Raw genomic sequence first — 22,122 nt, forward strand, 5'->3', positions numbered from 1 at the left:
GCTCAAGTGGTAGAGTGCATGCTTAGCATACACAAGGTCTTGGGTTCAATCCCCAGTATCTCCTTCAAAAATAAGTAAACCTAATTACCCCCCCCCCCAAAAGTTAAATAACATAAAAACTAAAAGAAGCTGAGGTTTGTTTTGCTTTTTTAATCCCGGTAGCCACCACCCCATCCCGCCAGACACACAGCAGTAACATTAAAATCTCTAGGATTAGAACCCAAGCATCACTTTTCCAAAGCTCCCTGGGCAATTTAAAACATGCAGCCAAGATTAAGAAGAAATTGAGTAGAGGCAAGCAGATAATAGCTGGTTTGGTCAGTGACTGTACCCTTCTGTATGGCTTGTAACCTTGAAAGGTAAACGTGTGGTGATAGTAGGGAAAGGTGAACGTGTGGGAGGTAGGCTCTTAGGTCGAAGATTGGGGTGAGACTTGCATGCCTTCTCCAGTAATGAGCAAGCATGTGCACTTCATGTGACTGGGGCTGCCAGTCAGACTGCTCCCTTAGGAAGATTGTTGATTGGGTAAGGTGTGATTGGAAGTTGCTTTAAGTGTTTGTCTTGGATAACTGGGCTAAGACCTAGGAACTCTTGGGCCGTTGGAGTAGCCGCCAGTGGTTTAGAACACCTAGGATTATCCCACCACACTGGGGACATAGCTCTGCCCTTAAAACACTGCGCTTTGATAAATGTACCTGAGGCAAAAAACCTGAGTAAAAAATCTGGTTCCATTCTGTAGTTGAAATAGTGTTCTACAAATGTGCAGAGAGGTCAAGCTGTGAGATTCTTTATAGGGGAACTGCTAACACATTGCTGGGTTAAGAATTAAGGGGAGGAGCTCAGGAAGGCTCATAGCCCACCAATCTAGACCTACTACCTTCCCTTGAGAATCGGGACAGTCTGCCTGAAATAATCTGGGGCTAAAAGAAGAAAAGGGGGGTGGCCTCCCTGGAGTTAATTTTCTTGATCTTGTATAAAGAAAAGGAATAGGACAAAGAGGAGATAATGAATTTTTGAAGAATGGGCAAGTGATTTGAAGCTTTGATTTCTTGGATTTCCTGAGTAGAATGTGGTAAATGCCAGTGGTATGCTGAAGTTATAAATGCACATGAATGTGGAATGGGAAGAGATGAAGAAGGTTGAATCTTAGTTGTTCTGACAAATTGGTAGGTATAGAAGGGAATGGGACATTTGCCCTTAAGAGAACCAAGTGCGAGATTGGAAATTTACCCACGTGCGAGAGGAATTCTCTGCAGCAATAGATGAATGTGTTAGGGTGACAAAAAGGTTGTTGAATTTAAATATTACATGTTAAAATTTAAGTTTGTACATACACTATCTGCAAGGTCAAGTTCTTGCTGCACTACTTCATCTGATTCTTCTAACTCTAAGAGATGATGCTTTTTATTTTACTGACTTAGAAATATGCTAAAAAATCACCAGATAGTGATACAAACTCCTGAAAAACCAAGCTATTTAATATTTCTTTCTACCCACACAGATTGTATCTCCCTAAAGGTATTCAGTCAGCTATCTGAGGTTGACTTGGAGGGGGAGGTGGGGGAAGTTGAGGTCTAGTAAAGATATGAAAGTGAAATTCACATTTCTCAAGCAGTCGATGGAGATTTAGTGTAAAATTATGTTCATAAAATGTATGTATTTGTATACTGTTTTTAAAACCTTGTGTGAATAAGCTTTTTTCCCCTAAAGGAGTACTTTAATGAGCTTTGTGCTCATCCTAATGAACATTCTAATCAGCTAAAGATTACCCTGTGTTGTGTTTCTCATTTCAGATAGGAGAACTATGTGGTGATTCCAGATGCTTGTGGGTTTTCTATTTGAAAAGGGGAGTGGTTGGTCTAAGGGTACTGGTTGCAATCTCCTTAACTCTTTGTTTGGCTTGTGACATTTCTGAAGCTAAAAACTATTCCTGTGTTTGATGTTGAGATCCAGAACTTCAAAGATGAGTGAGTTTTAGTCCAGGCACTATAAATGTGAATTTCCTCTGAGAATATCCATCCTAATCTTCATCGTGGAGTTAGATGGCTTGTTGTGGAGGGAAAGGCAGAGATGCTGGTTTCCTGGGTCTGGAGTACTTTGGAGAACGGGGGGAGGTGTGTGACAGACTTCTCCTCTTTAAGACCAAAGCCTCTTTTCAGAACTTCTGAAAAAGACATGTGAATATCCATCCCGAATGTCTTCCCCACCCGGTTAGAGGCAACTACATTCCCAAATGTGCCAGCCTCTAGGGCAGCCCATGATTTATGTGAGCTTCAGAGATTAATTTTGTTTCAGTTTACTTTGGAAATCATTCACACCTTTATTTAGCTCCCATTCTATGTTCAGCCTATCAGTAAGTACCATTAGCTCTATCTTCAAGATACATCCTAATTCAGACTTTTTACTCTCTTCCCTCTTGCCATACTAGTCCAGATTTCTTTTTTTTTCCAAGACTACTGTGGTAGCTTTCTTATTGTGGCTTCCACTCACGTTCCTCCACCTACCCCCTACAAAGACCTTCCCTAAACTTTCTATCTAATCCTCTCTGATTCTTTTACCTCTAACTCTACATTATTTCCTTAACAGCATCGATCAATTATCTGAATGAATATTATTTAACTTATCTGTCTTCTGCCTCTGGAATGTAAACTACATAATGGCTAGGGCTTTGAATGAATGGTGAACAAGATAACCAGCAAAAGTGTACTGAGTGATCCCTGTATGCCAGGGGTTCCACGTGAGAAAATGAACCACAGGTCCCTGATAGACAATGAGTGGATAAGAGTCTGACTCTGGAGCTTTGGTGTACAATTTTTTTTTGTCTAAGGGACTCTTAAGAATTGTTTTTTGTTTATTTGCTTGTTTTTATTTTTTACGATGATAACTCCTAGTGAAGTAGACTTCTCTAGCATCATTTCATCATGATCCAGTGACCATCAGGTTTTACCAAGTATGTCTCTGAATATATGATTTGAAAAATCAAAACTCAGTATTTTTCGGATCCAAGAGCAGAGTAGTTTTCCAGCTCAGATATAAAACCTGAGATGTGTCCACAGGAGATGAAGGTGTAGCCTGATTTACTTGCTTCAAATAAAAAAGATAATCCACTGTGAGGAGTCAGCCTTTTCAGCCATCAAAGACAGATGATCTTTGTTTACACATGTGCAGTGGTTTATTCTTGCATGGATGGAATATAAAAATTCTGGCCTTTGGGGCAAAAGTCACAAAGTATCTGCTAAACAGAGGCTATGGCTACTCATAGATAAAAACAGACCAATACAGGTTAAGACTGTGTGCTGATTAGAAATCTCAAGAGCCGTTTCCCAGTTAGCCTGTGACGGTTACTCTGGGAGGTTCCCCTGTGCCTTTCACATGCATATAAAAAGTTAAGAAGTTCTTGAGAGCCCTGTTTTGGTTAATGGTTTCTCAGCCTTGAAACTTTTACAGTTCCTCTCTTTGGGTACATTTCTCTAAGTGAGAGTTCTTATATCAAAACTTTTCTGTCATTTTAAAAACTAGGTCCAAGAGAAGACGTACTACCTAATACCATTCAGTGTTGGGGTGTGTGTGTGTGTGTGTGTGTGTGTGTGTGTGTGTGTGTGTGTATATATATATTCCCACTGGCTTGTTGAGAATGTGATGGGGTTTTTTTCCCCCAGTGGAAGGTTAATGGCTTATTCTTTTTGTTTGACAATGCAGCCAAACTTTCATAGGGTATACTTAAAGAATGCATTTTTCCTTTGGAAAAGATGTCTTATTTACCAGTGTCTCTCTCCTTAAATACTGTCAATGTCCCACAGCAGCCACTCATTAAATATTTGGTAAATGGACTTCCTGTTAAAAATAAATGGCCTTTTTCTTAATGTTTGGTTGATGGTAAAATGCCATACTGGAAGGAGAAAATAAAACTCGGCAAACTGAATAATGAGCCCCAGGCCACTACCCCAACTTGGCTTCTAGAACGCTGGCAGTCAGCTTTATCTATGGCCCCAAGATAAAACACTGAACCTAGAGCAACCAAAGTTGCCTGAGGGAAAAGAACTGGTATTTGGTGTCCCACATAGTTTCCTAATCACCTTTAAAAGTGGACAACAGATGCTTATTTAAAAAAAGATCTGGACTACGAAAGGCAGAGATCAACAGTAAGAAGTAGAATTTGGAGGTAAACCTCAAAACTATCATTAAATATCCTTAGAGATGATGAATCTAGAAATACTGTGTATGTACAAACAAAAAATTATTTAGAACTTAGCAACATGAAAGATAACAGTAATGAAACTCAGTTAAAAAGTTGGAAGAAGAAAAAAAAAAACCCAGAGAGGAGAGCAAGGAGATGAAAAATAGCTGAAAAAGCAAAGGTAGGTCAATCCTTTATGTCTGTCGATCCAGTCCAGAAATTTAGTCTGACCAATGAGTTCCAAAGAAAGAAAACAGAAAGTGAGGGGAGGAACATTTCAAATTTTAAATTCATGGATTTTACATTACAAGGGTCCCTCCCATGCCAAGGTGATGCATGAAAACATCCACACCAAGGCAGAATATTGTCAGGGATGTCTCCGAGTATCAGGGATAAAGAGACGACCCTAGCAACTTCTAGGAGGAGAGAGACTGGGTCACAGATGGAAAGTCCAATCTCAGAATGGCTTTGCACTTGTAAATATTGGTACTAGAAAATGGAAATCAAAGGGCTGTAAATAGGGTCTCAGTGGGGAAGTTAAGTAAAGAATCTTACAGAGTTTTAGGGCCTGTGTCAGGTAATTTCCAAGGTATGTTTTTTGCAAGGCAGAGAACCGATGGAGATTTATGACATCATAACATCATCCTGGCAGGCAAGATGCCTAAAAGTATTGGTGGGCATGTGTTGTTCTTGCTTATTAAGCTGTTTTAGGAGACTCCTAGTCTTATCTCCCAGGAGTAAATTGCCTAAAAACCAGTTGCCAACTTGTCTTTGTTTCATCTTTGTATTGTTTAACAAAGGTATACGCCCTTGCATGGGTTTCAGTTCCCATCTCTTAGGCAAGAAAATTTCCTAGGAGGCTTTCCCTCACTTTAATTGGTACATTTCGGTAAATTTCATGTACAGAAATAAAGCAACTTAGTGTGAGTGTTCATCTGCAGGTAGTTGGATACATACAGTGTCATTAAAAAAACAGGATCACTTTAGAGATGCTACTTTTTTTTCTCTCCTTGTTTTACTCAGGTGGTTAGTTTAATTTGTCTGAAAGCCATTATTCAGCTTCTTCAGTCCAGTTTCTCACCACTTCAAGTCAGTATACTTCTCCTTTAATCTGAACCTGTGATGATTCTTTCATGTCAGTTCCCCTTATTCATTGCTCTCCTAGAGCCTGTGAGCCAGTTATTACATTTTCAGGAATTGGGACAGCCAGTTGACACCAACTTCTTTGTTTTTCTTCAGGCCACTTGTCACCCCAAAAGCATGATCACTTATCAGCCCAAAGGTTCCTGCTTTTCTTTCTCTACCCAGGGACCCCTGCTGCTCACATGATGTGTGGTTTCCTGCATTTGGCTTGTGCCCCTCCTTCCTGCCTAATTCCTGCCATTTAGTCTGTGTCCCCCTTTCTCCGCTCATATCTAGCTATCTGCCTGCTCTAACAATGGTGGATGTATTTTTACACCATGGAAATCAGTGAATGCTCAAATCAAGGCTCCGCGCCCCCAGCTGGTTGTTGAATGTTAACCAGCATACCACTGTGCATAGGTGCTCCTCTTTATTCGACTTTATAATTATCCTCATTTTTCAGAAAAATCCATTGTTGAAGTTATTTAAATATTCATTTGCTATTAGAAATTAATTTTCTGTAACCCTCTGAGGTTATAAGACCAAAAAAAGTGATGAAAAACATAAAGGCTTTTAAGTTTCCACATGTTTAAAAACTGCTTAATTAGGTTTTTGAATTCTTTGACTCTTACTCTGATCCATCTACCTGCTACATGTTCCTCTTTGTCATTAGTTATATTATTGTGTCAAGATTTTATGAGCCTTTGAGCAAGCTGGCTGGCTGGTTAAAAAAGCCGATGAATTCCCACCAGTGGATCATCTTGTCCATCTGATTGTTAAAAGCGTCCTTTGTAGTCAAGTCATTTAAATGAGAATTCAGGTGATAACAAACATTCTCATCCTCCGAGCTCATTCAGTGTTGGACATTTGCATATGCTTTTCCCAAACCACCTTTCCACCCATCCTCCAGTTTAACTTTCAAAACATCTAACAAGCACCTGAAAAAAATGCCTGGTAGCTTGTATGTAGGTACTGAGTATTGGCAGCTCTTGTTGTGCAATTAGATAATTGCCAAATCGTATATTAAGCACTGCCTGCTATGATAGGTTATTACAAACAGACTGACTAAAAACAATTTTATTCTCTCGCAACTCTGTGTCCAGAAGTCTGACATCAGCGTTTTGATAGGGATGTATTCCCTCTGAAGACTCCGGGGAAAAATCTATCGTCACCTGGTCCAACTTCTGGTGGATCTGGGAGTTCCTGCCTTGTGCATCACCATCTTCACATGGCCTTCTCTTCCCCCTCTGTGTCTCACGTAAGGACACTTGCCATTGGGTTTATCGCCCGCAGAATAGCCTAGATTGACTTCACCTCAAAATCCTTAACCTAATTACCTCTGCAAAGACCCTTTTTCCAAGTAAGGTCACAGTCACAGGTTCTGGGAATTAAAGTGTAGACATATCTTTTTGAGGGCCACCATTCAACCCAGTCATAGGACTTGGTCCTAGAAAAGTGGAAGGAGATTGATACAAGATGATGTTAGGTTATTAGAGGGTGTAAAACATGATGCTGTAGCTTTTAACTTGGAGACTGAGAGACAGAAATGTCATGAAGAGAAATAGAGGACACGTAAGGAACAGCAGGTGTCGGAGGCAGGATCCTTTGCGAATATGCTGCATTGGATTCTGGGCCTCTCCAGACAGAGTAGGTCAAAGGATCTGTGCTTGGAGTGAGTCTTCTGAGTGGATTTTGAGACAGAGCAGACAATTACTTCCTCTCTTTTGTTTGCTTTTGTTTATTTGGTTACTTATTTGGAGGATTTGTTTCTCATTTTGACTTTTATTTTAGCGACTGGATATGCACCAGCCTGTTGGGAAGCTTATTTTATCTGTTCTCGTGTTGGCAGGCATTCGGATTATTTCCAGTTTTTAGCTATTGTGAACAAAACTGCTATAAATGTTCTTGCACACATTTTGTCATTGATGCATGCATTGATTTCACTTGGGTACATGTTTAGAAGTGTAATTGCTGGGCCAGAGAGTTCTGAAATGTGCAAAAAAATAATGCATCCAAATTTTATACACATCTCACATCTTTGAGTGTTACTGTTTGTTGCATGACGTGTTTGTGTGTACATGAGCACACATGCAAAGATGCATAACATTTTGTAGATGTAACATTAGCAATAACTAATGGAATAAACAAAATAATGAAATGGCAAAAATAATCTCATTCACTGAAAGAAAAAACCCTCAAAATTATAAAATACCTAGGCATTAACAAGAAATGTGAGAGATTCATAGAAAAATTAATAATAAAGTTTATTTAAAGACCTTAAAAGTAGGAAGACACATTGTGCTTCTCAGTGGAACACTTCGTATTATACAAATGCCATTTCTCACCTAATTTATAAAGTGATTCCAAATGTAGTCCCTTTAGGATTTTCTTGGAACACAACAAATGGTTCTAAGGTGTATATGGAATAATAAATGTGTGAAAAGAGCCAATAAAAAGTATCCAGAAGAAAAATAATGAGATGGGAACTCTCAACCAGATATAGACAGTAAATTATTCAATAAACAGTTTGGGATAGTTGGCTCTGAATTTAGGAATAAGATATATATCCTTACCTCAAACTCAATAATAAATTCCAGATGGATTAAGGACAAGTACAGACAAATTAATCCAACCTTGTGAAAGAGACTACAAAAAAATAGCTTTATAATTTTGGAATAGGAAAGGCTTTCCTACACATGCAGTAAACCCTAGATACCATAAAATAAAGGTTGAAATATTTAAAGCTACATGAAGTTAAAGACAAATGGCAAACTAGGAGAAGTGTTCTGCAACACATATGACAAGGTATTAATAGTCTTAATATAAAGAGCTCCAACAAATCGATAAAGACAGAGTCCAATAGAAAAATAAGTAAAGAATATGAAAAGGTATTTCACAGTGGCAGAGAGAAAAGTAGACAATAAACATGCTTTTACCTTCATTAATAATGCATAAAATACAAATTCAGGCATTTAAAAGAATGATTTTTTAATATATGTGCAAATATTTATAGCACCTTTTTGCCAAGGTTATGGGGAAATAGGCCCTCTCATAATTGCTTGGAGATGGTGCATGTGAGTGCAGTCTGTTAATAAGGCACCCTGGAAAGAAACCTACTTAAATGCATTGGTTTTGATCCAGCAAGTCCACTTCTAGGACTTACCCCTGGAAATAATTGGACAGGTGTACAAATATGGATTATAAGACATTCATTGTAATATTGTTATAAGAAGGGAAAATGTCAATAGAGGAATGTCTAAATAAATTATGAAACATTATATAATTGTTAAACAGGAGATGGAAGGATGGATGGATAGATAGATGGACAGACAGACAGATGGATGGGATTATGGAAAAGATTCCTGAAATATATGTTGCGTGATGAAAGCAACTTCCAGAAAAACTTTTAGGTTCATATGTGGTGAGAATTCTGGGCTAAACAATTTACATGGATCCTCATTTAATCTTCAGAATGCTTATTGTCTAATGTATCAAAGCACTTATTACAAATATGCCTTCTTAATAAGAGCTGCCTTAAATGTACAGTAAAGTAACAGCCAAGGCTTTTGTGAAATAATTTCCTGACTTCTATCCTTCAGTGACATTTCAATCCTTAATAAGTTGATGTTCTTTTTAATTTTTCACTTTTATGGAATTTTTCAAACATATCACAAGTAGAGGAAAAGATGACATCAGTCCTCATATGTTGGCAATTCAACCTTAGTAAGATTAGCTCATTGCTAATCTTGTGTCAGCTCTACCCCCGCCTACTCCTGCCCTACTTGGAGTAGTCTGACCCAGGTGCCAGATGTCACGTCACCTCATCCACAAACATCTAGGTAAGGATCTCTAACAGACAAGCCAGTTCCCCCCTCATTATGCCACCTTGTCCTCCAGATAATTCTTTCTTTTCTTTTCTTTCCTTCCTTCCTTCCTTTTTTTTTCTGTGTAATCTCTCAGTATAAATTTTAATAGAAAAATTGAAAGTAGAATGCTGATTCTAAAATGTATATGAAAATAATAAACAAATAAGAATAACTAGAAAAATCCAAACAGAAGAATCCTCTATGCAAGTGACTGCCCTATAAGATAATATAATGATATGAACAGTAAAAATCAAAACATGGTGTATTAGTGAATAAACATACAGACTCATCAATGGAACAGAATAGAGAATCTAGTAAAAGGATTCAAATGCACATAGGGATCTACTTAGTGGGTAAACATGATACTTCAAATCAATTGGGAAAAGATAGATTATTCAACAAATGGTGTTGCAACAAGTGGAAATATTTCAAGGAAAAAAAATCTGTATCCCTACCTCACACTTTATACCAAAATAGATCCCAATGAACACATACTTTCACTTGAACACTGATTTTAAAAATACTAAAAGAAAACACAGAAGAATATGTTTGTAAGATTGGACTGCGTAAGACTCCTCAGTATGACCTTAAACTCAAAACCACAAAAACTAAAGATTGATTTTGATTTAAAAAATAATTGAAAGTCTCTTCAGGACCAAAAGTTTAAAATAATAAAGGTGAAAGACAAAACATATCTCACAGCATAGACAGAAGACAAATTTACTTAAATCTATAAGAATCTTCTTCAAATGAATGGAAAAAAATAGGAAAAGATGCCAAGAATATATTAATAGGTAGTTTATAGAAAAAGGAATGTAAATAGTTCTTAAACTTATGAAAAGATGTTCATAGTAAGGGAAATGCAAACTAAATCTATCTTGAGATACCACTTCTTCCCCATGGATTGGCAAAAATCCAAAATTTTTTTGACAACCTACTCCTTCAGGGCTGTGGAAACAAGCACTGTCTTACCATTTGTGAGACTACGAGGTTCTTTATACCCAGCCACGCTGGCCTTCTTTTATGTCTTTCCTCAGGAACTTGCACTTGAGTTTCCTTTGTGCAGAGCCCAGTAACTCCTATTCATTTATCAGAGCAAGATTTAACCTCACTTCCTGAAGGAAGTCTTCTCTGACCTTACCTCCCACCCTTAATTGTTCTTCTGCCATGAACATTCATAATACCCCTTCACAGCACCTCTCATAAATGGTGTTTGTTCATCTAGCATATATTTTCCTCACTCAAATTCACAATTTACAAGGTCAGTAACCCTGGCTATCATTTCCTCTGATACTTGGCACCTACTAGGAACAACTGTAAAGCAATTAAAGAGTAAACTTAACCTCTCTCAACCTCTCTTTTCTCAAGAAAATACACATCTCTGGGATATTTCGACTATTAGATGGGTACCGTTGAAGTACATAATGCTTGATACAGAGAAGACCCTCAAAAAAAAAAGGGAAGCTATTCTAAGATTTAATTACAATGATCATTACCAGCATGGTATGTGCCTGGTTGGCATGTGATAGATTAACAATTGCCAGACTTCAGTGATCCTTATCTCTGCTTCACAATTATCACAGTAGCTATGTTCCACATAAATGCTTATTTACTTAATATTTTTTTACAGTGACTGACTTCTGAAAATTAAATGTCTGCTGTAACCTCATGCTAAATTAATATCCACAAAATTAATAGTTTTTGTAATATATTTTCTGCAATAAATCATTATCTAATAAAAAATGTTGCTGGTGATCAACGAAAATCATCATGAGAAGGTGCTTCTTGACTCAATCTTTGGAAAATGCTGAGGTAATCACTTGATGCTTATCATTTCTCTTCTTTGCATGTCTCAATTGCACCTATTAAAGTTATTTATCTCCGTGTTTATCTTCATCATTAACTGGGATCTCTGAGGGCAAGGATTGTGACTGTAAATTCTATTGCCAGTGATTATCAGATACTTTCCCAGAACAGCAGCTCAATAAATGTTTGCTAAATGAATTAAACAGCTTTTGAGTACCTACATTGATTAAGGAATGTGCTCAGCATGTTGGCAGAATGCAAATAATCAGACACAGATTCCCAATTAAGAAGAGGACAAATTACAGTAGAAATACTTTTTTCTATAAAAATGCATACGATATACATTTTGTATGTATATTAGGCATATAAAATTATGTGTTAATAATAGTAAAGATAAATTACTTTCAACTCAAAATTACAGTAAAGTTATTATCTTAAAAGTCAAGGATGTGAATTATTAATTTGCGTGTATCAATGTGTGTGCTTGTGTTGGTTATATATAAGCTTCTTAGAGAATTAAAAAATACAGTAAGTGTTGCAGTGACAGTCTAATCTCTGTTTCCATTTACTGAATTCTTCTACTCAGAAATGATCCGTTAGCAGTTTCTCCACTTCTCCACCACTTGGAAATATTCTGTGCATGTGGAATTAAGACTTTGATTTAAGATTTAAGAAAATACTAGAAAAAGGCATGTCAAGGAGAGAGAACTGCAAGAGAACTGCTAAGGCCAGTGAGGTGGGAAAGTGAGGAAAATGTAATGACATTACAGTACAATAAAAAAAATAGTAAAAATGAAAAAAATAATATATAGAGGTCCCAACAATTCATAGAAATGAAAATACAAGTATCTCTAAAATGTGAGAATGGTTAAAAAATATGTTTTATTTCATTTTTATTTAAAGGAAAGAACATAAAAGCTACAATGTGATACCATTTTTCAACTCTAAATTGTAATGATCTCAAAATCTGGTAACATTGTGTTGCTAACATGAAGGCAAATGGTGCCCTTCTCCATTGTGGATGGAAGTATAAATTGATACAATGTCTTTGGAAGGAAATTTGCCAATATTCATTAAAATTTTAAATACATTCACTCTTTGATCCAGCAATTCCACTCCTAAGATACTGTCCTCCAGATACTTGCACATAAGAACAATGACATCTATACAAGACACTTAGTGCAACATTGTTTAAAATCACAAAATCCTGGTAGCCTAAATACTCCCATAACAGACTGATCAAATAAACTGAGGACACATTTATTGAAGGAATACTATGCCGTCTTTATAAAAAAGAGAGTTTTCCAAAAATTAATCTGAAATGAACTCCAAGATATAGTAGATACAAAAGGTAAGGTACAGGAAATGTGCTAAGTTGTTCCCATTTGAGAGGAGAAAAAAGCATAACTATGGTGTGTACATACACACACATACACACACCTGCCTATATACATATATGCACACTTGTGTAGGTGGGCTTATAATATCTCTAGAAAAATACAAAAGAAATTGGTAAAGTGGTCATTGCCTCTCTGGATAGAAACTGGGTTTCTGGAGAGAGAGAAGGGAAAATTTAGTTTCTCTTTATACCTTTTTTATAGCTGTTACATTTTACAATCCTTGAGCCAGAAAAATATTTATTGAGTAGCTACTAAACTCCAAATACTTTTCATAATTGTTAGAGATAAAGCATCTACTCTCATGGAGTTTACACTGTACATGTACATGGTATAAAAAGCTTTAAAGCTCAAAAGACATAATATGATTAATGTAATACAGCTAAAATAAACAATTTTAAAAATTTCATCTCTGTACATAAATGCTAAAGTAATTATTTTAGCCCTCACTCTCTTTCAAATCTAAGACTGTTTTAGTTTTTACAATAAAACACAAGCATTAAAATTTATTGTTCTTTTTACACTAATTCTAAGTGCAAGTAAAACTCTAAAGTTATCCTTACTTTAAACATTTAACAATCAGAAAGTAAAGTTAAATTAAAAAGTTAAAAGAGATCAGATAAAAGTATCCTAGAGTTTGGATGCTAGATTTACAACTTTAAGGATGAAAGTCTCAAATTTGGTGGACTGAATCAAAAATTATTACCATGTTGTTTTTTTTTCCCAACAGGTTTTATGAAGCTGAATAAACATAGATGACAGCGTAGGTGAATCAAGATGAGGAAAGAGAGCCCAATTAGAATGGGTTTGGAGGTTTAAAGGGCAAGGTCTCAGTCATGGTCCTAAAGATTTAAGTCTTCATGATTTTGAGGTAGCATGTTCCAGAACAGGAGGGAGAATACAGTGTTGAGCTCAGTTTGGACAAGTTCAGTTCCAGACGATTTCAAGCCTTAGAAACAGCGGAGGATGGGGATAAAGGACTAGCGATGAGCAGACGGTTCAGAGTTTGAAATTTAGTTTTTAGAGTTTTACTCACACGCAAGGTAACTATGTGATGACCAAGATCAAGCCTGAAGAAAGAAGATGTACCTTTTGGGATCAAATCTATAAGAGGAGCCATGAGGAGAGAAAGGGCAGTAAGTGGATTAAAGAGAGAAAAGGACTTGAGACAAAGCAACCAGGGAAACCAGTTTATAAGAATAACTTAATGAGGTCATCATGCAGGGTGGAGAGCAGATAAAGGGAAAGTCAGTCACTAGCTGTGACATCTGAGGTATTCCCTTGAGAAAGGCAAATTTTGGAAGTGTCCTGAGGCTAGAAGGCATTTTTTTAGAAGTTAAATAGTAAGCTACATTGACGACAGAAAGAAAGTAGAACTATAAATTATTATGAAGTCAAAGTAGAAATGACCTAGGATGTTCATCCCACACATTTCTTTCAGACCAGTTAATTAAGATATTAAAATATCTTAATGTGAATATGCTCTATGGTGTATCAGGAAGCTTGCAACTGCTGAGATAATATTCCATACACCATACACTAGTACTATATTTTACCATGATTGTTCTTGTTTGATTGATGGGATTAAGTTCCTTTTAATTTCATTGAGCTGTCTAATTGCTCCATTATCATTTCTATGTATTCCCCCCAAAGACTAGTTTCTTTCTGGTAGAATACAAGGAAGTAGTCCACAGAGACAAGCGAAGTATCGACGTATCAGCCTCCTTTTAGTTGAAGTAGAAATGTATTTGTTTTTGAGTTATAACTTAGATTGGCTAGGGAGGTGAATTCTGTTAAGTTAAACCACAGAGAAGTTTCATGAATATGGATGGAGGAAATGTTTATGAGGAGACTTTCCAGTTGTATGCTGAACTCTGAGGGAGGCATAGCAAAGCTTGGCGGAAGTGCCCTGAGGTGGCCTGAATCATCAGTGGCCTTGAACTTACAGTCCTCAGAATGCCTAGGGGCACTGGGCGCCTGTGTGGTTGAGCTAATATAGCAGACGAGGAGGGTACTTTTTTGTCCTCTGCTAACTCTAAGCATCCAATCTCTGAGCAAGGAAGATGGTTGTGTTAGTCAGATCTGAAGATGGACAGAGATTACTTAGTTCAGCTTTTCAAAGCCGCATAAACAAAACGGCAATCTTTGAATAACATGGATGTTAAGTTTTGCCACATATTTCAAGAGTATCTGCAAACATGAAAAGCTTACTGCCATGTTCCTGACTTAAATAAGCGTTAACTTTCTGTCTGTGAGACAGAGCCTTAATTTGAAGAAGATGACGAAACCAAAAGCAAACAAACAAAATGTCATTTTCTGTAATTAATGGTGAAGTGAATTCAACATGGAAACCAAAAGCCTTCCGGAGCTGTGGAAACTACTCTGTTGGCAGGACCAGAGGCCCTTGTGTGTTCTCTTGTCACTTCCAGGAGTACATGGCTCATTAAGTGCTTCCCAGAGAGAAAGGGACAAACCATTACTGAGAAATATAAGGCCATTCCTGCAGGCTAACACAACTTGTCGTTTACAAGAACGAACAAAATGGAAAAGTTACCAGTTAGTATCACACACACACACACGATCTTAAATTAGGGAATCTCCAAAATAGAAGAAACCAGTTTTTAAAAAGTATGTAACATAGATCATGTTTTTTGGAAAACTGGCACATTTAACTGAGGTATACTACTAATTTAATAGATATTGTTGCTGTTAATGATGGTGGTTATTCAACATAAACCATTCCTCCAAGGAAACGCAGTTTGTCTTGTTGTAGTGGTCAGCTTGTTTATTCTCCCTTTATTCATCACGAGAATTGTTCCCAGTATTGGTTTGGTTGTTACTGTTGTGATATTTACCTTTGTGGAGTCCAAGTTTTCTGATCTATAAAGCTTTCTGATTTCTGGGCTGTAGTTTTTCTGTAACAAGTTCAGGTACCTTTGGTCAAATTTCAGTCCTGAAGTCTTATTTGTGGTTAGATAGATTAGCCAGGGAATGCATTACGGTTGGCCTGCTCCGATGTAAATTTAGGCCATTTTGTTTGCTTTTCTTGTAGTAAATAAATGAAACTGAACTCTGCAAAAGACAGTCCCTTATTCTTAAAAATTTGAGGAGTGTTGGACATAGAGACTTCAAGCAATATATACTTGAATAGTAATCCAGATAAATGTGGGGTCAGAAGTAGGTCCTAATCTGAATAAACCTTTATTCACAATGGTTGCTTTAAAAAAAGAAATCTTTATCTAACTTCGTCAGTTATTCTCTAATGTTTTCTTGTATAAGTTTCTTGTGTATGTTTCCAGATATTCTCTTATCATTTAATCAGTTACTATTTTCTTTTTAAACATAAATGGAATTGCACTGTATAGGGGCTTCTGAAACTTGCCTTCCTTAATAAATCTATCTTGCCCATCATTCTGTGTGCAGAGATCTACTTAATTATCTTTAGTGGATGCATAGTATTTATTTTATGAGTGTTCCACATTAAATTCAGCAAGTCCCCTCTTGATGAACTTGGTGGTTTCTACACTTTTGTGATTATAAATATTTCTGTCTTGAAGATTTTTCCAGATTACATTCATGAACTTGATAATCGTCTAGAATATTTCTAGATATAGACTTGGTGGGGCAAAAGGAAAATGGCAAAGTTTTAGAATCTAATTCTAAGATGTGTTGGTATTTCATTCTTATCTTGCAATTTTCTGGTATTTAAAGATGTATTCTCAAGAAACTATTAAGTATATTTACTGAAATCAGTAAAATCTCGTTGATAATCATTAGCTAATAATATCTCATTTGAATAAAAAATAAACATGAGTTTTATGAATGTGGTAAAAAACACTACTGCATACACAGATGATGAAATTACATCTGAATTTAATAGCAGGGTAACTATTAAATTTAATAGTAGGGCATCTAAATATTATATGCCTCCTAATGTCATATAATATAAAGTATAGTACAACTTATAAAGTGTACTTGCCAAGTATACTTACCTTGTGGCTAATGGAATCCTTGCATGTTACTTTCACATTAGAGGATATACAGATGGTAAAGAAAGTTAACTGGTATCATGAGGACCAAAGACAAGTCTGGAAGGTGGAACATTATATAGCAACTCGTCCAGTCTCTTCAACATGTCGATATGATTTTCAATCAAAGAGGGCTATTCTTCTAGATTAAAATACACCTAAAAGACAAAACAACAAAATGAGAAAGCTTGTCATTTATCATATTTGTGATTTAAATAACATCGTTTTGTGCCAGAATACAAAGATGCAGTCAAAAACCAACAGCGACATGTCACAAGGACATTGGATTCAGCTTGAGAGCACTCCTGCTTGTGAAATTTGGGACAATTTGAGCATCCAAATGAACAGTGACAGAAAAGTATTACAAAAAGTGGATAAAATACATCATGAGTCCACACTGGCAGAAAAAAAAAAGAATTAAAAGAGGAAGAAGGAAAGAAAAGTTATTTTTTTGAAAAAAAATTCTGACTAATATATTTTTTAAATTACCATATTATAACAACCATCACAAAACCTAATTCTGACAAGGACCGTTAATGAGCTAAAACCATTAAGTGAAAGATTATTGGGGAGCGCGATAGTCAAACAGTATCAGATTATCAGCCAAACGATATAGCTCACTACTTACAAAGATAAAAGAGTTCTTTTTAATGGTGAGATCCGAAAGATACCATTTTAATATCCTCAATAGTCAAATTTAACATCCTTAATAATGGGAAAAACTAACAAGAGCTTCCTGACATGACATGCACGTCACCTATGTATTCCTGCCAGAAATGTTTAACCTGAATCTATTTATAAAGAAACCATTGTGCAAATGCAAATTGAGAGATAGTCTGCAAAACAGCTGCTCTTTTAAAAGATTAATATCACAGAAGAACTGCAAAAAAGAAGCTAGGTTACTATTCTAGGCTGAAGAGACTTGGTAGCCAAATCTAACCTGTGTGCCTTGATTAAATTTTGAGTTGGAGAAAACAACAACAAAACAACCTAGCTATATTAGGACAAATGGGAAATTTCAAATATGACCGTGTGTTTGATAAGTGCGTCACTGTTTACATTTTGTGAATGCAGAATTAGTAGTGTGGTCAGTGTGGTTTATGAGAAAGTGTGCTGGTCTTTGGGCAATGCCCACTGAGATTGTTAAAGAAAAGTGTGATAATGGCTGCAACCAATACTCAAAGGGTTCACCTCTTCCCCTTGCCCCTGCCAGAAGTGTGGCTGTGTGTGTAAGTGTGTAGACAGTATGCTTATGTAGCAAATTGTTACCAACTAGTGAATCTCTATGAGAGGTGTGTTAGTGTATTCATTTGCTGCGGCTGCCATAATAAAATAGCACAGATGGACCGAGTGGCTTAAAAAACAGAGATTCATTTTCTCACAGTCCTGGAGTCTGGAAGTCCAGGATCAAGGCGTCAGAAGGGCTGGTTCCCTCTGAGGGCTCTTTTCGTGACTTGCAGACAGCTGTGCTCTTGCTGCCGCTTCACACAGTCGTCCTTTGCTCACACATCCCTAGCATTTCTTCTGTGTCCAGATGTCCTCAACTGGATTGGATTAGAGTCCATACTAACAGCTTCCTTTTAACTTAATCACTGATTTAACGTTCTGTCCCCTCTACAGTCATACTCTGAGGTACAGGGGGAAAGGCTTCCACACATGAATTTTGGAGGGACACAATTCAGCCCGTGGAAACAGGTATTCTTAAACTGACCTTACAACTTTTCTGTTGGTTTGAACATTTTCAAAATAAAAAAGTTGGGATAAAAAATTAAGGCTCTGGCTGGTCCCCATATACTTCTCTAAAATCAAATTATTTTGAGAATCAGAAATATTTTTGGGATGTGCTTGTGGCTAAATTACTCAGACAAGCTTTATAAAATACTATAGGGAGGATCAACAGAAGCTGAACTGTGTCTGTCAATTCCTATGTGTCAGCCCAGTCTGGTAAAGGAAAACTATTCATTCCCACAGGTCCCCTACACCCCTGTCCCCAAAATAAAAACACCCTGGAAACTGAAGCACAGATTTGAAATTCAAAATGAAAGACTCCAGCATTACATTTTCCAAAAAGTTGTTTCCTCATTCACTTATTAAATGTCTCACTGACAAAGAATGTTCTTCAGGTGACGCAGGTCAATATTGTTACCACCATAGTCTTCAGATTTTTAAAGTATTTCTGTTTGGGGTTTTCTCCAATTATAATTTAGCTATCAAAATAAACTGCATTCACCTTTCATTTCTAATTTTTCTTGGTATTTTTCAGTCTTAAAGCTTTCTTCACCTCAAGTTGTGATTTGTCAGGTTTTATAATCTCTGAGTATGGTCAGCGTTGCCTACGTGTGGATGAGAAGCCTCTGGGGAACATCCAGGTTCTGTAGAAAAGGGCCTTGGTGATTCAGGAAGTGCTGTTCATTCCTCTGAGGAAGTATTGAACCAATGCCCCAGCACAAGAGGTGCTATCTTTTTGAAAATGACATAAAACAGACATCTTAGCTTTCATATGAGGCTCTTTCATAAAAAACATCCAGAAACGACCTCAGTTTCAGATTTCATGAGCAATCTTAAGGTATTTTTTAAAGTATATACAAAACCTTTAGTACTTCAGAAGAGGAGAGGAATTTTACTGAGCTCCAAAGATATCTTTAATACCTGATTGCTTTTTAAATTTTTTTGAGTATAATGTTGATATTTTAAAGTATATATGAAGTGAAAATTTATACATAATCCCATCATCCAGAGACCAGAATTGTTGGTATTTAACCAATGATTATTATAAAGTCTAGTACATTTTTTTAAAAAAGGAAAAAGAAACAGTCTGCCTTTTTTTGGTATAAACTATACCTCAGGATAACTATTACTTTCTGATATATTTGTCAGTCATTCTTATCACTTGATTAATACATTTAAAGTTTCTTATTTCCCTCCAGATATGCTTTGTGTTCCACAAATATTAACATGGGATGTTTTTATTTTTATTTAATTCTAAATTCTTCAGAACGATTTTCGTTTGTCAGAGAATCCTCGTTTTCCTCCATTCTGTCAGGAGTTTTTTAATAGCATGTTTTTAATTTTCTAGACAATGTTTATCACCCGCTAACGATTTTAAATTTATTGCATTATCAGCAGACCATAATCTAGGTAATATTGATCTTTAGAATGTTTTGAGGCTTTCTTTGTGTCCTACTACGTGTACAGATTTTGTTTTAATATTCCATGTATGCTTAAAAATTAATGTTTTTTTTTTCTGTGTGGTGAGCATAGAATCCTTTCTATACCTAATATTTCAAACTTTTTTTTTTTAAATGGAGGTACTGGGGATTGAACTCAGGACCCAGAGCATGCTAAGCATGAGCTCTACCACTGAGTTATGCACCCATCTCCCTCAAACATTATTTTTAAAGGTTTCTTTCTAAATTTAGGTTCATCTTGAAAATCATACCTGTTTGTCCCCCAAACCTAACAAGTATTTTGGTTATATATTTTAATAAAAGTAGATTCAGAAAAGTTTAGGAAAAAATGATCAGCCTTTAGTGTATAATTTATTGATACAGTCACCACCGTAGAAGAGGGTCAACATCCATAACTATACTTAATATACCTCTTGGGTTCCCCCCGCTTCTCTATTCTAGCTCATTAGCTTCCAGAGCTGGTCTGATCTCCATTTATCACTTTCCCTAAATCTCTAGAGACACATCATGAATTCTAATCAGTTTTAAGTGAGGTTGGGGAAGGGGGGAGCCCTCTCTCAGTTCAAATGAATTTTATTTTAGCTAATAAACACAAAAAATACAGATCCACAGCAGAATGGAAATCACTGAATAACTAGTCTCTGGAGCAAAGTGAAGTTTAAAATCGTATCACCCTATTGATATATTTAGTCTTATGAACTAATAACTCAATAATGACTATTTGTGATTAACTGGGCGATTCTGTACTTGCCGTGGTGGGGACAGAGGTGGGAGAGGAGGGGTATAAGCCATTCTTCTGAGAGGCAGAACTGTTACCTACCGGGCCTCCCAAGTCAGTCTCCAGCAAGGATCCTTCTACCCATTGGTGCTTGGCCCGATAGGAGGAGACCGAGCTCGGTTCAGAAGCAAAGAAAAGCTTTATTCTCTGATCAAAGAACGTACAGTCACAAGGCCTAGAGAACCCACTCTCCGGGAAGGCAGTGCGCGGGGCTGCCTCACGGGCTCTCCTCAGCCAGCGGGCGGCGAGGGGGCGGAGTTCCCGCGGGGCTGCGCAGCCGCTGTTCAAGGCTCCAGATCGCATTGCGCCGCAGCCTCTCTGCGCATGCACGCGAGGGGCCTGCTGCCTCCATTTTGGGTAAGGCCTCCGGGGCATCCTTTTCGCACCAGGAATTCTGGTCTGAAGTGAAGGGCGCGAGGCCTCTGCACTCCATGAGCAAGTGAAACTAGACTAAGCACAAAGGATAAAAAAAAGGTTAGAGTTTTTTTTATTACCCAGATTCTATTTCTATTTCCTGGGAATTGTTAATGGGACTTGCCTGTGACGAGCCTCTCCGCTGCCTTTTGTCCGGCTCCTCGTCCTTGAGGGGGCGCTGGGACGCTAAGGTGCGTTTTCTGTAACGCTGCTTCTGATGCTGGGCATCATAACCACGGGTCGAGGAGCAGGACTTCTCCCCAGCTGCCTTTGGATGTGTTTGGTTGTCACCAGGCCATATCCCTGAGTGACAAAGGACACCAGACAGTTTAAGATACATAGCTCAAATACTAGCAGGAGCATAATGGTCACATGTCAGATTTTTCCTAAAAATAAAGGCCTCTAGGTCTTTGGCTTGTAAGCAAGTGTGCCCTGATGTCGAGGCTCACTACTGTGGCCTGAATATCCCTGGTCACACTTTGCTGTTTTTTGGAAGAGACGCTTTAGGTCAGAGAGAGGTTCACGCCTGTAGTCAAGGGAGTCCTTTGTTCCAGGTTGGGCAGTAGGGCTTGGGGGCCTTGTGACTAGAATGTAATTGTACCCACAGAATGCTCCCTGCAACTTCAGGGCAGATTGGGGGGTTAGGATCACCGAGTGGGGGCCCTTCCATTTAGGAGCGAGCTGGTCTTGCAGTCGGCCGGTTTTCCAGGTTTTTAGGTGCACCCAAGCTCCTGGCCAGAAGGGATGGAGGGCCAGGTGGGGGGTGCGGGCAGCACCTGGTCTCCATATTTCATGAGGGTGCTCCTGGTTTCTCCTACGTGGAGGGCACATTTGAGTTGTTCCATTTCAAGAGGACTAAAATGTCCCTTCTCTCAGGCTTGGGAAATGGGTTAACCATACATGAGTTCAAATGCATTCTCTTTTAACTCAATCCTTGGGGCAGTCAGAAGCAACTTAATCCAGTTTTCTTTAGATTCCTAACTACTTGGCTCAGTCCCATTTCAAGATCAGATTGGATCTCTACCTTCCCTGACGACTAGGGTCTCCAGGCTGAGTGCGCTGTCCATTTTATGCCCAGAGGGAACTTGTTATCCCCTTTGTCACTTGAGGCACGAATACTAGACATTTACCACTTTGCGGGGATCCTGGGATTCCAAGCTTGGGGACTATTTCTCTAAGTAATGCCTCAGCCACTTCAGCTGTCACTTCAGTTCTATCGGAGAGTGTGCCAGTCCACCCAGAAAACATGTCCACTAGCACCGAGATACGTGGCATTGCCTGGCACTCTTGGCATGACAGTGAAATCGACCTGCCAGTCTTCTACAGGATGTGTTGCTCTGGTCTGA

Source organism: Vicugna pacos, chromosome 26, assembly GCF_048564905.1.
Source record: "Vicugna pacos chromosome 26, VicPac4, whole genome shotgun sequence".
Classification (NCBI taxonomy): domain Eukaryota; kingdom Metazoa; phylum Chordata; class Mammalia; order Artiodactyla; family Camelidae; genus Vicugna; species Vicugna pacos.